Source organism: Lactuca sativa, chromosome 7, assembly GCF_002870075.4.
Source record: "Lactuca sativa cultivar Salinas chromosome 7, Lsat_Salinas_v11, whole genome shotgun sequence".
Classification (NCBI taxonomy): Eukaryota; Viridiplantae; Streptophyta; class Magnoliopsida; order Asterales; family Asteraceae; genus Lactuca; species Lactuca sativa.
This window is the reverse complement of record NC_056629.2, coordinates 141,353,434-141,369,273: the sequence shown is the minus strand read 5'-3', so window position 1 is coordinate 141,369,273 and position 15,840 is coordinate 141,353,434.

The window sequence follows — 15,840 nt, the reverse complement described above, 5'->3', positions numbered from 1 at the left end:
CTAAGTTCATAAGTATATCTGGTATGTACTTGACCCGACTCAGCATGGTCCATTTGGGTTGCACTTCACCTACACAATTTATATGGTTAGTCTTTTGAGAATAGTATATTTATGATTTATATTAATATTTTATAAGTTCTAATATATTAACTAGATTATGACCCGCATATAACGCGGGGGACATATATATATATATATATATATATATATATATATATATATATATATATATATATATATGCAAAACTAATCCTAATAACTAATCAATGTTTTCAAAAAAAATTATTAATTTACAAAGATAGATATTTTATTTGTAAAATTATAATGATTAGTTAAAATTAATATATACATTGGAATATCTGATCGACGTTTTGTATGTGTGGATATTTGATATAACATAAGTGTATAATTGTTAATTTAAAATAATCATGCAAAATGTTTCGTAGATACAAACGTTGTTTAAAAATTGTAATATTAACCATATATATGTGCTAATATTGATTTTTGTAATTGTAATTTACACGGTATAGACAGCATCAACACCAAATTTTTTTTGTTTTAATTTTGCTAAGTTTTTTTTCATTTAATAGTACTTATTATATGTGTTACTATGCCTCTAAAACCTGAAAGAAAATTCTAAATAAAATAATGACTATAAACAATAATTACTTAAAATTTACATCAAGAGATATTCAAACGATAACCAATTCCAACACATGAAAGGCTTCAACATCATCAGCTAAATAGTCGGGTACATACTATAAAAAAATAGTCAAAATGTTGAAAAAAACTAAAAATTAACATTTTTAGCATTCTTTAGAAGATAAGATACTATATAATGGATAACAATAGTATAGAGTGAGTACCTTCTTTGCCAATTTTCTCCATAGTGTTAGCAATAATTTCACCGATCTCCCTTTCTCTACACATACACGCTCTTATTTGAGCTTTTTATTGTTCATAGATGATAACCGAATGACCGTTAATTGTTTATATAATTTCACTGTCATGAAATATGGATGCAAAACATATGTTGCTTCCATCATGTTGATTAAATCTACAAATTTGATTCGTATAGAAAATAATGAAAGAAGCATCCCATTTTTCAGATGTTGTTATTTTCCTCATTTAATAAACATTTGAATGAAAGCACATTAATATATTCTAGTTAGGGAGGATAGAGTCATGGTAAAATTGGGAGGTACCATTGGTACCTCCAAGACACCACTCTAGCTTGAGTGGACTAGGAGGAGTGGGTTGTTTATGTAGCTTCACTAACCCGCTTCATCCTCTTTATCTCTCTTCCTCTTGTACCATGTGTCTTAAAACTTATCCCTTAGTTTTTTTGAATTTTTTTAATTTAGTGGGTTAAAAAAAGATAAGGTTTCCATGTATTGTGGGTTGTGAAAGATGGAAGAGAGAAAATAGGGAAAAGCTAATATAGTAGTGAGTTAATGAATGATGGTTTCCATATTGAATGGTAAAGATAATGTTATAATTTTTTTTTAAAAAAAGTTTCAATTTAATAATCAATAATCTAAAAAAAGAACCCCCTTTAAGTACACTATCAAATATAATCAAAAGCTTCGATTGTCCATCTAAAGCACTTACAACTCAAAATTTATTGAAATAATCAATGACGTTAAATAACTTAAAACAATCTCTGACTCTTACAATTCCAGATAATGAAAATCATAAATTCAAATCAAATAAAATATTATGACATATTGAATAAGCATAATCAAAAGGTGGTAATTATGTTGTAGACACAGAAGGTAATAAACAATAAAATAAACAATTTATATTAAAATGATCATTATACCCTGACCTCTTTTATAAGGAACCAAAAGTCAAAAATATTCGTTTGTACTCTTTAATAAAGTGTAATATTTAAAGATTTACCAAATTACCCCTGATCATACATAGGATTGATCATACCTTGTAGCCATCACATGTAGAACATTTAAAAAAATACAAGAGACGTTATAGAAAAATAAACTAAAGTTCTGATCTCTTGTAGGGTACATATGATTATTGAAATTAATGTCAACAAAAATCTTCAATATTCAAGTGGTTCGGAATATAACTACCCTCTAGTTTTAGGGCTTTCGACTTCACCCCAAACCCAAGTAGAAACGGTCCCTCAAATACTCTTAAAAACTTGAAAGATTAAAATATACAAAAAAAAAGATGAAAAGGGGAAATGAAATTTCAAATATAACAACAATATTTTATAAACAATACTACGAACAAATTAGAAACATGCAAATAGAGATGAAAGAATGTCATAATTAGATTAATACTATACACTTATTTAGTCTTATCTTTCTTATTCCCTTATAGGAGTTTATAAAACATTTCTATTTTGTGATGGATTTCGAAATTATTTTTTTTAAGATATGTGAGGTTGCAAAAAATAAAACAACAAAGAAATGGGAATGATAGGTAATCGTAAAATCCAGATAATAGAATGACTAATTCCATTCCAGAAACATGTCTGTGAGGCATGGAACAGAACATAATGAAAATTTAATACGATTTTTATGTTATATATTGGAATTTAAATTATAAAGATAATCCTTCACATATATTTGTTTAGTTATTATTATGTAATTAAAAAAGATTTATATTGTAACTTTTATACTAATGTCTTATCTTATCGTTGAGAAAATACTCACAGTGTTCCCAACCCTATTTTCAAGAGTGTAGGGTATACCCATTTATCATTGAGAAAGTAAACTCAATAAGAAGATTCAAACCAGTTAAACGAAAGAATAAGGTTGTGCAAGGTTCTTATTATACCCCTCAACATGCCCATACAACACAAGTACTTGCATAGCATCAAGTTCACAACTAAAATGTATTCCAAAAACACAAAACGAAAATTAGAAATCTGAGTTCTATGTATCTCTCCTTTGAAAAAACAGATTAATATGTAATAGATAAATTAGTAGATAGTTTTTTCCAAAAAAAAAAAGAACTCTATTAAGTAACCAAAAGTAATCAATCATAAACATTTTCCAATAAGATTTATCGATGTAATTTATTTACAAGGTATACTAAAACTTTGTCTTTTTTTTGCTATTGAGTCTAAAAGATGTTTTATAATATTAAAAGGGGACCAGTGAATAACTCCATTCTGAGAGCTCAATTTATGTTTTTTATAAATCAAAACAAATATCACTAATGGGTTTTGCTGGGTTGTAGGATATGTGGATCACTCACTGATATAAGGGTTTGAATTCCATCTCTAAATTCACGAAGGGATCAAATGGTAAAGCATTATAGATATTGACTCGGGTGTATTTTCCATTCACGATTTCGTAAGCCACAAAAAAATCATTGACTAAAGACATATACAAGAAACGTAAAAATAAAAAATAAAATCGACATATACAAATTCACTACCTAGTGGACATATCTTCCAAATTGAAACAATGGATGAGAGGTAGTGGTGTTATAGTGTCCATCTTTTTGCTCTCAAATACCTTTAACTTAAAAATTCAAAATCAACAATACAGATCATAAGAAGAAAAATCAAAGCAGATTTAGAAAACGTAACCATTATCGATCTAAACTTAAATCGAAAGGTTTATAGATTGGAACTTCATATTTGAAACAGAATAAAATAAACATAATCTAAAACTTAACCAAAATCAATGTTCTAAATAACGTAAGGCGTGATTTAGCGGCAATGTCAAGCCTCAAGATTTTCCATGCCTTGGCGAGTCACGTTGTTTGTAAGGCGTGACTTAAGGTGGCAATTTTGTTTATAATTCATATTTTATATGTATTTTCAACTATTATTCATTTTCATACACATATATGAGTTAATGCGGCATTTTGGTAAAGCTTGACGGCAGGTACAAGTCTTGAGTCATGACGCGCCATGGCGGAGCCATTGCGAGCTTTTTAGAACCTTGACTAAAATCGATCTAAACTACAATCAAATAAAGTAAAATCCAAATAAAATTTATCTCTATATCATTTCTAATTATTTCATGATGATCGAACACAAGATTGATCCATACAGATTGAAGCCCACAAGTATTCTATTTCTTATTTCCCCTATTTTGTTCTCCAGTACAAAACTTAGGTTAGATAGATTATGTAAAGAAATGAGGAGAGAGTGTACGGGTACTGGTAATAAGGGTGCGGTGGGGTATTTTTTTCATTTTATTTTTAGTGAGATTTAATTGTCATTAATAGAATTCCTAATTTAATTCATTTTATTTTTGATGAGATTTAATTGTCAATAATAGAATTCCTAATTTAATTAATTTTACTTTTGATGAGATTTGATTGTCATTAATAAAATTCATAATTTAAAATGTAATATATACGTTTTATAAATTTGGTGGACAAAAATAAAATGATTGACAAAGATGATGTCAGCAAATAATCCAATGGTGGAAAATATAGGATTTAAATGCAATCAATGACTCTGATTTCTTCAATTTAGAATTAAAGGTTTTCTTTTAATAATATTTAGAGATATGGAATCATATTATTTAATTAGTATTGATGAAGAATTAATTAAGTGATCAAAAGGAACTAATTAAATATGGACTCATATATATATATATATATATATATATATGTGTGTGTGTGTGTGTGTGTGTGTGTGTAGTGGGCCAAGTTCATTTAGGTTGGGCTAAGTCTTCATGGATAGTCCATGGAGCTTTAATCCGTGGATCATAGGAAATGCAAGGTCATGGGTATTAGGGTTTAACCCTAATCCTCCACACTATATGTAACATCCCAAAATTCAAGGCCAAAATTTTCATTTTTAATTAGGTTATTACATAAAATCAAAGTATGAATAATCAAAATATAATATTATGAAACCATATCAGAGAATAATCCCAAGGATCTCATGTGCGGAAACATAGTGTGATGCGCTGCGACCAAGCCAGCTCCTTTCCTTTGAAACAAAGTACCTGAAACCAAAACTGTAAACCGTAAGCACGAAGCTTAGTGAGTTCCCCCATCAGACCACATACCACATAACACCATCGGTATCTCTCAACCAGTAACTGCCATCGGTATCTTTCAACCGGTAACCGGGGACTATTTCACCCCTACCACTATCACATAATAATATGTCATAAACATACCGATCACGTACTAACATCATAAACATGTTGATCACATACTAACATATCATAAACATACTGATCACATACTAACATATCATAAACATACTGATCACATACTAACATATCAGAAACATACAGATAAGCATTGCATGGGTTCTGTATACCCCTTTGGTATCTTTCAACCGGTAACTCCCATCGGTATCTTTCAACCGATATCTACCATCGGTATCTTTCAACCGGTATTCGCCATCGGTATCTTTCAACCGGTATCCGCCATCGTTTCTTTCAACCGGTAACCGGGGACTATTTCACCCCTGCCACTATCATATAATATCATGATATAATGATACAGTCAGGCATTTCTGGATTACTGACCTACCCTTCGATCCTAATGACCGAGTTAGGGAAAAACTATTCCCTGCTACTACCACTAACACACATAGCATATCATATAAGCATATCACATAAACATATCTCATAAGCACATCACATAAGCATATCTCATGAGCATATCACATAAACATACCAAGATAATTATCACTGAGACAATTATCTACCAACTACCTCTGTTGGTGGGCCGACATTATGGCCTTAGACCCACCCATACTGGAAGGTAACTCACCTCACACTGCTGAAGTCCCGTAGACACAATCCCATACTGCTGAGGTCCCGCAGACTTCAACCCCAGCTGTTGGATGACAGATTCCCAAACTCTCAACACCAAAATAACACCCAATTAATATTTGGGTCACAACACATATCCATAAATTCGTACTTGGTTAATTACTACATTACCCCAAGGTTGGCTTTATTCAAGCCCAAGGCCCGGTCCATAGGCCCAAAGGCCAACTAGGAATCAAGGCCTAACATATGGCCCAAATTTCCAAATTGGGCCCAAGCCCCTTACATGGGCCTTACCCTAGGCCCATTAAATTATTCTAGTCCAATTACTCGATCTTGGATGGCCCATTAATAACCCAATCATCAAGGCTCAACAGAAAGGCCCAACAATATCCATATCCTCACTACTACACCCGAACTGGTGCGTATCATTGTTCCTTCCGCTTTCCAACAACCCGCTAATGCCATCTACCAACCTAGTGAGTGCTACGGCTACACCTGCAGTCTCATGGCACTCTATCACTATCTGACCGCTAGTGATTGCTATGGCTGCCCCCGTAGTCTTACAACACTTCCCATGCTAACTGACGAGTAGTGAATGCTACGGCTACCTTCGCAGTCTTACAACACTTCCTATACTAACTTGCCACTAGTGAATGCTACGGCTACCCCCGTAGTCTTACAACACTTTCCATGCTAACTGACGACTAGTGAATGCTACGGCTACCTCCACAGTCTTACAACACTTCCCATACTAACTGACCACTAGTGAATGCTACGGCTACCCCCGTAGTCTTACAACACTTTCCATACTATCTGACTACCAGTGAATGCTACGACCACCCCCGTAGTCCTACAACACTTTCCAAACCGGGTCGAACACGCACTCGACCTAAAATACCACTGAACTTGAGTCCTAACTGGAACTCTAACCTGGATCCCACAACCTGCTATCACGTGACCCCACTGTATCAGTACCGTACCCATGCCCGTGATCAAAGCGTCACAGTAACCCACAAAATCATCTACACCCTCTGGCATGTGAGAATCTGTGCCTCGCACAACCACTGTCTAAGAGTCTCGAAGGCTACCTACTGCTCAGGCCCCCCAGCAAAAGGCCACCGACTTCTTGGTCAGTCGGGTCAAAGGAACCGCAATCTTGAAGAAATCCTGCATAAATCTCCGGTAATAACCTGCTAGACCCAGGAAACTCTGAATCTCATATGGAGACCTCAGAATCTCCCACTGCAGCACTGCCTTTATCTTGCCCGGATAGACTACTATACCCTTTTGGTTGACAGGGTGCCCAAGAGATTGCACCCCGCGCAACTAGAACTCACATTTGGAGAACTTTATAAAAAGTATCTCCCCCACTTAGATTCAACTAAGTCTTCACGACACGCAAGAATTACAGGATTCCCAATCCTTCTCGCTTTCTAGTATCCCACCGATGACAACCTGTGCTTACCAATGCTAGCGATTAATCACCGAGTAAACCTTAAGATCGCCCATACTCGGAAATCTTGATGAGTACCCTTGAAATATGGTCCAATATGACACCTCAATCCACCTCCCGTGCTGACACTAGAGGCCTTAATCTTCACCCTGGCTGACGAGTCCTCGTTCCCACTTCCAATCTCATAGTACCACTGAACACTAACTCCACTGGAGAACTATCACTCTAACCCTGACCGGGGATCTTCGAAACAATACTCCTGCACAGATCTCGACAATGATCCAGAATGATAACGGTACACGCGGAACCCACTCCACAAGGTATGTCCCTCTGTGGGTTCATCAAGGACCTTTCGGCATGCTGGATGGCATATATGATCCTTGATAACCCAAACACTAGCAGAAAACCGACCCAAGATCTGACTTACGCAAACTCGCTCACAATCCCAAAGCGATACGTATTCCCATCATCCATTTGTTAGCAGTAGAAGATGACATACCCACAACATCTGGAGGAATACCGATCACCTCCAGCTGACATGATCAACTCTGCCACACCTGTAGCGGCGTAAACCCCTGGAGTGACAAACTCCCTTGTGTACTTTCTCGTACGTGTTGCACTGACTCCGGCCCTGCTGGCTTTTCACCCGATGATCGGAGGTCGTGGATCTCTCCCCGGGACCTTCTACCATACACACATGGCACGAACCTCTCTTCTCAAAGTGCTCCAAATCGATCTCGCATCTGCACCCTCTTGGAAATCATATCCTTCAGGGTTTGAAACCCTGTCACGCTCACTAGCTCGCTTTCCAATGGCTAAGCTGTAACAACTGGAACATCCTTTGTCCCCAAACCGGGTCACAAACTTCTCCCCGAAGCTTCTCAGATTCTCCAAGAATCTAGCCAATTCGAGTATGGATCTTGTGCTTTCAGTAGTACGGGCCCAATACTACCTTCCACACCTATCCATACTTTCCTCAGCAATCCTCCCAAATCCTTTAAGTCACTTCTTCAAACTGGTACACCCAAGTCTCACTCAACCTTACAATTAACCCACGGAAACATCTCCTAGGCTGTCCTAGGTTCCCAAACTCACCCGATCCTCAGCTGCTGAAAGACTCCCAATAATGTCAACTAGCTATTTCATGAATATAGCTAGCTCACATTACTAAGAGTCCCATAAAGCACAGAGCAAGCAACATTCAGACAATGTAAAATCTAACTATCATATTCCAATCAAACCATTATAGCCTCTACTCAGGAGTCTGTACATGCAATTCAAAGGTTCATACAATCAGGCCTAACCTAAACAGGCTATCCTATCACTAACTGATCAGCACTAGCATGCAAGTCTACAAGCACATATAATAGGCATATAAGGCATCCTCCTAGATCCTCAGCCCTAATCTAGCAGGCAGTTCTCATAATCATATCATAACATAACATGTATGGGTATCTTGGGGAAAACTTACTTGAGCTCGGCTGATTGCACGCATCACACACCTTGTTCTTTTCAAAGTTCTCTTCCCTTTTCAAACTTCTTTTTATAAAATGAATTTTACTTTTGAAAATTTTCATACCAAGTCCTTAGTTTGAGTTCAGACACACCCGAGAGTGTGCCCGAATCCCTCAAACCAAGGCTCTGATACCAACTTGTAACATCCCAAAATTCAAGGCCAAAAATTTCATTTTTAATTAGGTTATTACATAAAACCAAAGTATGAATAATCAAAATATAATATTATGAAACCATATCAGAGAATCATCCCAAGGATCTCGTGTGTGGAAAACATAGTGTGATGCGCTGCGACCAAGCTGGCTCCTTTCCTTTGAAACAAAGTACCTGAAACCAAAACTGTAAACCGTAAGCACGAAGCATAGTGAGTTCCCCCATCACACCACATACCACATAACACCATCGGTATCTCTCAACCAGTAACTTGTTGGAATAGTGTCTAAGACTGCAACTATATTAGGCAAGTATTTGACCCGATTGTGTATGGTCCTTTTGGGTTGCCTTCACCATAGCAACTTGATAGGATGATTTATTATGAGAGAATAAATATTATTAATATATTATGAGAATAATATAAGGAATAATAATATTGTTATTTGATTAATATAAGTCATAAATTAATTAGTATTAATTTGGTGACTTAAAGAGATTAATTAAATAAGAGGGTATAAACTGTCAATTGTTTGATAGTTACACTTTAGACTGTAAATCCTTAAAGGATAAGGGATTGGACACATTCTAGAGCTTGGGATAGCTCAAAATCGTCCAAGGCTTATCTATGGTAAGGATTTGGATTGCTTTAAGGAAAGATTATCCAACTAGGGTTTAAGGTGAAACCCTTAAGGAGTCTACAAGTATAAATAGACCCCATGGCTAAGGGAAATCGGCATCTCTTCTAAAGTAAGAAAACCCTGGCCGAATTTATTCCCTCTCCTCTCTCTCAAATCATCCTCCTTGCTAGTTGGTGTTTGTAAGCCATTAGAGGAGTGACAATTGTGACTCTAGAGCTCCAAGACAACAAGATCAAAACAAGAGATTCAAAGGTAAACTTCTAGATCTGATTTTGTATTGTTTTATACCTAATTAGTTATTAGAAGTCTTGGATTCAAAGCATGTTTAATTAGAAAGCCTAGATCCAAGCATTAGGGTTTTGCATGCGCACATAGGAAAGTTCTTATGGCTAAAACCCATCATAACTGCCATCGGAATCTTTCAACCGGTAACCGAGGACTATTTCACCCCTACCACTATCACATAATAATATGTCATAAACATACTGATCACATACTAACATCATAAACATATTGATCACATACTAACATATCATAAACATACTGATCACATACTAACGTATCATAAACATACTTATCACATATTAACATATCATAAACATACAGATAAGCATTGTATGGGTTCTGTATACCCCTTCGGTATCTTTCAACCGGTAACTTTCAACCGGTAACTGCCATCGGTATCTTTCAACCGGTATCTGCCATCGGTATCTTTCAACCGGTATCCGCCATTGATATCTTTCAACCGGTATCCGCCATCGATATCTTTCAACCGGTAACAGGGGACTATTTCACCCCTACCACTATCATATAATATCATGATATAATCATACAATCAGGCGTTTATGGGTTACTGACCTACCCTTCGATCCTAATGACCGAGTTAGGGAAAAACTATTCCCTGCTACTACCACTAACAGACATAGCATATCACATAAACATATCTCATAAGCACATCACATAAGCATATCTCATGAGCATATCACATAAACATACCAAGATAATTATCACAAAGACAATTATCTACCAACTACCCCTGTTGGTGGGCCAACATTGTGGCCTTAGACCCACCCATACTGGAAGGTAACTCACCTCACACTGTTAAAGTCCCGTAGACACAATCCCACACTGCTAAAGTCCCGCAGACTTCAACCCAACTGCTGGATGACAGATTCCCGAATTGTCAACACCAAAATAACACCCAATTAATAATTGGGTCACAACACATATCCATAAATTCGTACTTGGTTAATTACTATATTACCCCAAGGTTGGCTTTATTAAAGCACAAGGCCCAATCCATAGGCCCAAAGTCAAACTAGGATTCAAGGCCCAACATATGGCCCATCTATGCCCCCATTTTCCAAATTGGGCCCAAGCCCTTACATGGGCCTTACCCTAGGCCCATTAAATTATTCTAGTCCAATTGCTCAATCTTGGATGGCCCATTAATAACCCAATCATCAAGGCTCAGCAGAAAGGCCCAACAATAAACCCAAGTGAAGTTAGGGTTTCACATAAAATGCCGATTAGGGTTAAGTTTCCTACTGAACCCATTAAGGACTTAATTCATTAAGTCCAATATTGCTTAGATTAATTTCTGCCAATTATTATTATTTAATATTTCAAGTTATTAAATAATTCTCGTGTGTGTCCCAAACAATTCCCACAATTAAGGTTTTATGCCCTTAGGGTTTTCCAACCCAATACTAGCCCATTAGTCCATTGGTTGGGCTTTTAGGTCACTTTGGGCCTTTCTGGGCCCATTAGGGTCTCTTTGGGTCAATTAGGGTCCATTAGGGTTTCCTTAAGCCCATTGATCACATGTTTGGTCCTTTATGTCTATTAAGCCTCATTGGGCCCATTAGGGTTTCAAGAACCCTAAACGAATCAAACTTAACGAGGCAAGCACACCGCCACCCGACACGACGGCCGGTGGCGGCCGCCACCACCCTAAGGTGGTGGTTTTCAGCTTTTCTTTCATTATTCCGAATTGTTACAATTACAATGCCCATCCGATTAACACACGCACAACCTAATTTAATTACAAACACACACACGAAAGCACACCCACCCACGGTGGTACACAGCGGCAGCCACCACCTCGCGGTGGTGGCAATGGCAATCTTCCTCTATTTTCCGACTTCACATCCCATAAAACACCACCCTAAACCAACCACCTATTTGGTGGCGCATGGCAGCGGCAATGTGATTTCACGTCGGCAACCACCACCTCGTGGTGGTGGCGGTGGTTTTTGTGGGTTCTCAGTCAAACAACCACACACACACGAATCTTGAAGCAGAAACATCCCCACACGAACTCACAACCACCTCCCATGGCGGATAGTGGTGACGAGATAAGCCAGTGACATCGAAAAGTAGAAGGAACGGCGACGACGACGCAAACCGCGACGACAGCAGCAATGACACAGCGGAGAGAAGTCGCCTGATTGCGTCCTCGTCGGCAACTGGAGCAACAACGTATCTGATTGTGGCTTGGACGTCGGCTGTCGCTCGGAGATTCAACAGATAGGAGAACGAGGGAGAGTCAGGTGGTAGCGCTTCACGTATGGCGGTCCTTTCTCGACGTCCGACGACGTTTCAATGGCGAAGAGGAAGGCAGGCGGCGGCTAGAGTTCTCACATGGCGATGGCAGCGACCGGAGGTGAAGAAAGTTGGTGGCGGCCGATAGGAGACATAAGGGTGGAGTGGCGGCCGATCTTTCTTTAGGGTTAGGGTCTGAAGCGGGAGGGTGACGGGTTATATACCCCGATCCCCCAAACTTTCTTCCATAATGCCGAATCTAGCCCCTCCATCCAGAAATCATCTCAAAATAAATCCCATATTTACCTTTTAAACCCTGACCTCGAAAATCCCTTTCAAATCAAATCCCATAAATTACTAAACGGCCCCCATCTTCTAAAATCTTTACAATTCAGCTCCCTATGTTACCCCTTTAGCCCCCAATATCTTAATTATAATATATTCATCCCTTTCACCGCTTTTCCTTCCAAATTAAATCCAAATAATTACCACGGAGCCTGATATGTGCATATTTAGTGTGTATTTAGTATAGTTTTTTTTATTCATATATTAGCTAAATTATCGCATATTATGGACAAAAGGTAATTAAAAGTGTTAAATTATGTTTTTCAGTCCAAAGATGAAGCTCAGAAGCAAAAGGAAGCAAGAGAAGCGGTTAGGAGCTCGAGAGTGGAATGAAGAAGGAAAAACACTAAAAAAAGCTTCTACTCGTCGAGTCAGATAGCTACTCGACGAGTCCGGTCGAGGAATCAGAAGGATAATGAATCGGGATCCCAGATAGTTATCGCAATACGGGGAATGTGAGAGGGACTCGACGAGTCACCACTTGACTCGATGAGTCGGACCGCTTATTTATAGATAATTCCACAGATCGATGAGGAAGAGTTCTGGGAAGTTTCACAAGTGCTTAGCTGCGAATAAGAAGCCAGAAGAACCCTAGAAGTCGACCAAGGAAGCTAGAATCCAATTCCGGGAGTAATTAAGGCATAATTCCATCATTCTACTTGTTTCTTTTGTTTTGTCAACATGATTAAGCAACTTGAACTTATTTGTTTGCTGTTATTTACCTTAGTTATGAGCTAAACCCTTTAAACTTCTATTTGGGGATACGAAATTGGTAGTATGGTTTGATTCTTGGTAGGATTAATTCTATGTTGGTTAATTTAGTTATCTTAGCTTGCTAAAGAACCTTGTATGTGAATGATAATTGATTTTCTGTTAATAGGGAGATAATTAATTAGCATGAACATCTATTAGTTATCAATCTCATATGCTTAGTGAACACTTTTTTGTCATATGTCTAGTGTAATGAACATGAAACTAGGGTTAATAAGAAAATCAAGTAAATTTATGTGCAAGCTTGTGAGATGACCATTAAACAAGAAGTTAATTAAAAGGATAAATTAATTAGCTATTGCAAGTCTAACTTAACCCGAATATTATATCTAGTAAATTTAATTGAAATAGACAACTGGCCATTGTTTAAATTGATTTATTTGCTAAGGATTAATGAAGTGAATACGGAACTAATCAATTGAATCGGTAACTAACAAAAGAATTAATCCATTGCACTTTTACCTTGAAATCAACCATAGGATCAATTAAGTTGAACTAAATAGAAGTACTTCTCCGTTATTGAATCTAGTCAAAGTCTTTATTTTCTAGCTTAAATTAGTAATAATTAGTAAGTTTCTAGTCTTGTAAAACTAGAGAACAACTCCTGCTTTTTAATTAACTTAGATTAAATTAGTTTTTAGTTTAATTTGCCGTTCCCTGTGTTCGATACCCTGCTTATTTAGATATACCACAATTGATAGGTTCACTGCCTTTTGTGTGTTAATTGATAATTAAAAGTAGGTTTAAAACTAGTGGGTTTTACACACATCAGAGCCCCTGTCTTCATAAATATTTACAACTGAGTCCAAAATTCACACTTTTAACCCCCAACTTCTAAAATTATGACAATTAGCACTTCGAGACCATCCTTTAATATATAATTATTTATTTTAGGGCTACTATTCGTTCATTAATTTATTCATTTATCTAATAAATAAACGGGGTGTTACACTATATAAAGGGTCTTATGGTTCATGAAATTGTGCTAGTGGCTAGTGTGGATACACTAAAGAGGGCAATAACCGATTTCATAAGTGTGAGCCAAGTATCCATATTCTCTAAAGGTTTTCCAAGGTGTTTTGGTGATTTGTGATTCCACTTAAGGCTTCCACACTATTGGGGCTAAGCTCTTAAAGCATGAAGACATCAAGCTACATCAAAAGGTATGTCATCTAACTAGAACTTTGTAGTATAAGAGCTTCATAATATGTTAGTTAGGATTAAAGCCTTGGAAAGTTCTTATTTGCATGTATGATAGAGAAAATATAGATCCAAGGTTTATAGGGTTGCATATACACCATAGGAGTGTTAGAATGCTCAAAATCCAACAGTATTATGTGTTTACTTTATCCTTGATTGTTTATATGTCGACATATGGTGGCGGATGAGGTTGAGGCGGTCCTGATGTGTGCTGTAGGATAAGATATCAGGTGTGGGCCAGATGTAAGCCGTAGGAACAGAGGCTCAGGAGGAGCAGTTGGATTGAAGCGACATGCCAACAAACCCGACACATTCCAGTCGGGAGACTGTGGGTCGTGGGTATTCCAGTCCGATGACTGAGGACCCGATATGCATGCTTGTATGATTGTTGTTTTGGGTATTCTGGGGGAACTCACTAAGCTTCGTGCTTACCCATCTGTTATTGTTTTCATGTATCATTGGTCATCGTGGTAAGGCGGAGGTATGACTATATGTAACTGTTGGATTTGGTGTCTATGCCCATAACTATAACTGGGATGTACTTGACCCGATTGTAGCATGGTCCTTTTGGGTTGCCTTCACCAGTGCAATTTGATAGTACGGACTTTTGAGAATAAGGTTATTTATGATTTATTAATATATTACAAGTATAATATATTAATATGAATTCATATTATTTAATTAGTAGTGATCAACAATTAATTTGGAATTAATTTTGTGGTCAAAAGAGACTAGTTAAATATATAGGGATTGATTATGTAAATCAATGATTCTTATAGTGTGGGCCAATGATCCATGATTATTTAGATGGGCTAAACCAACGAGACAATCCATGGATAGTCCATGGAGGTTAAACCCATGGAGCATAAGAATGTGGAAGGTCATGGAGCATTAGGGTTTACAAAGTGTAACCCTAGCATTTGCTACACTATAAATAAGCCCCCTAGTGCCAAAATCGTTACACTATTCATTATAAGAGAGTGAAGTTGATTTTATGCTAAGTAACCTATTCTCTCAAGCCTCCTCTTGCATATTGGTGTTTGTGAACCATTAGAGGCATCACACTTGGGGTGCTCAAGCTTTTAAAGGTCAAGAACTACAAGTCCTTCGAAAAGGTAAATCATTTAACTAGTTGCATTGTTCATTTGACAATTTGTATGCTGGTTAGGACAATGTTTTGGAAAATGAAATCATGCATGTATAATTAGAGAAAACATGGATCCAAAGCATTTAGGGTTGCATGTGTACCATAAGAGTGTTATAGTGCTCAAAACCCAACAGTAACGACCCAAGTTCTCATCCGTCATCAAGGTTAGCCTACGTTACTCGAATACTAATTTTCCTTAGTGAATTTGTTTCTTTTATGAATAAATTCAATAAAGAAAAAAAACAAACAAATAAATAAATAAATAGATGTTAAATTCTACCTAAGGTTTAATGATTTGGGTGCTTAAGATAATTAAAAAAAATGGTTTATTATGAGTTGAGGGGATAAGGT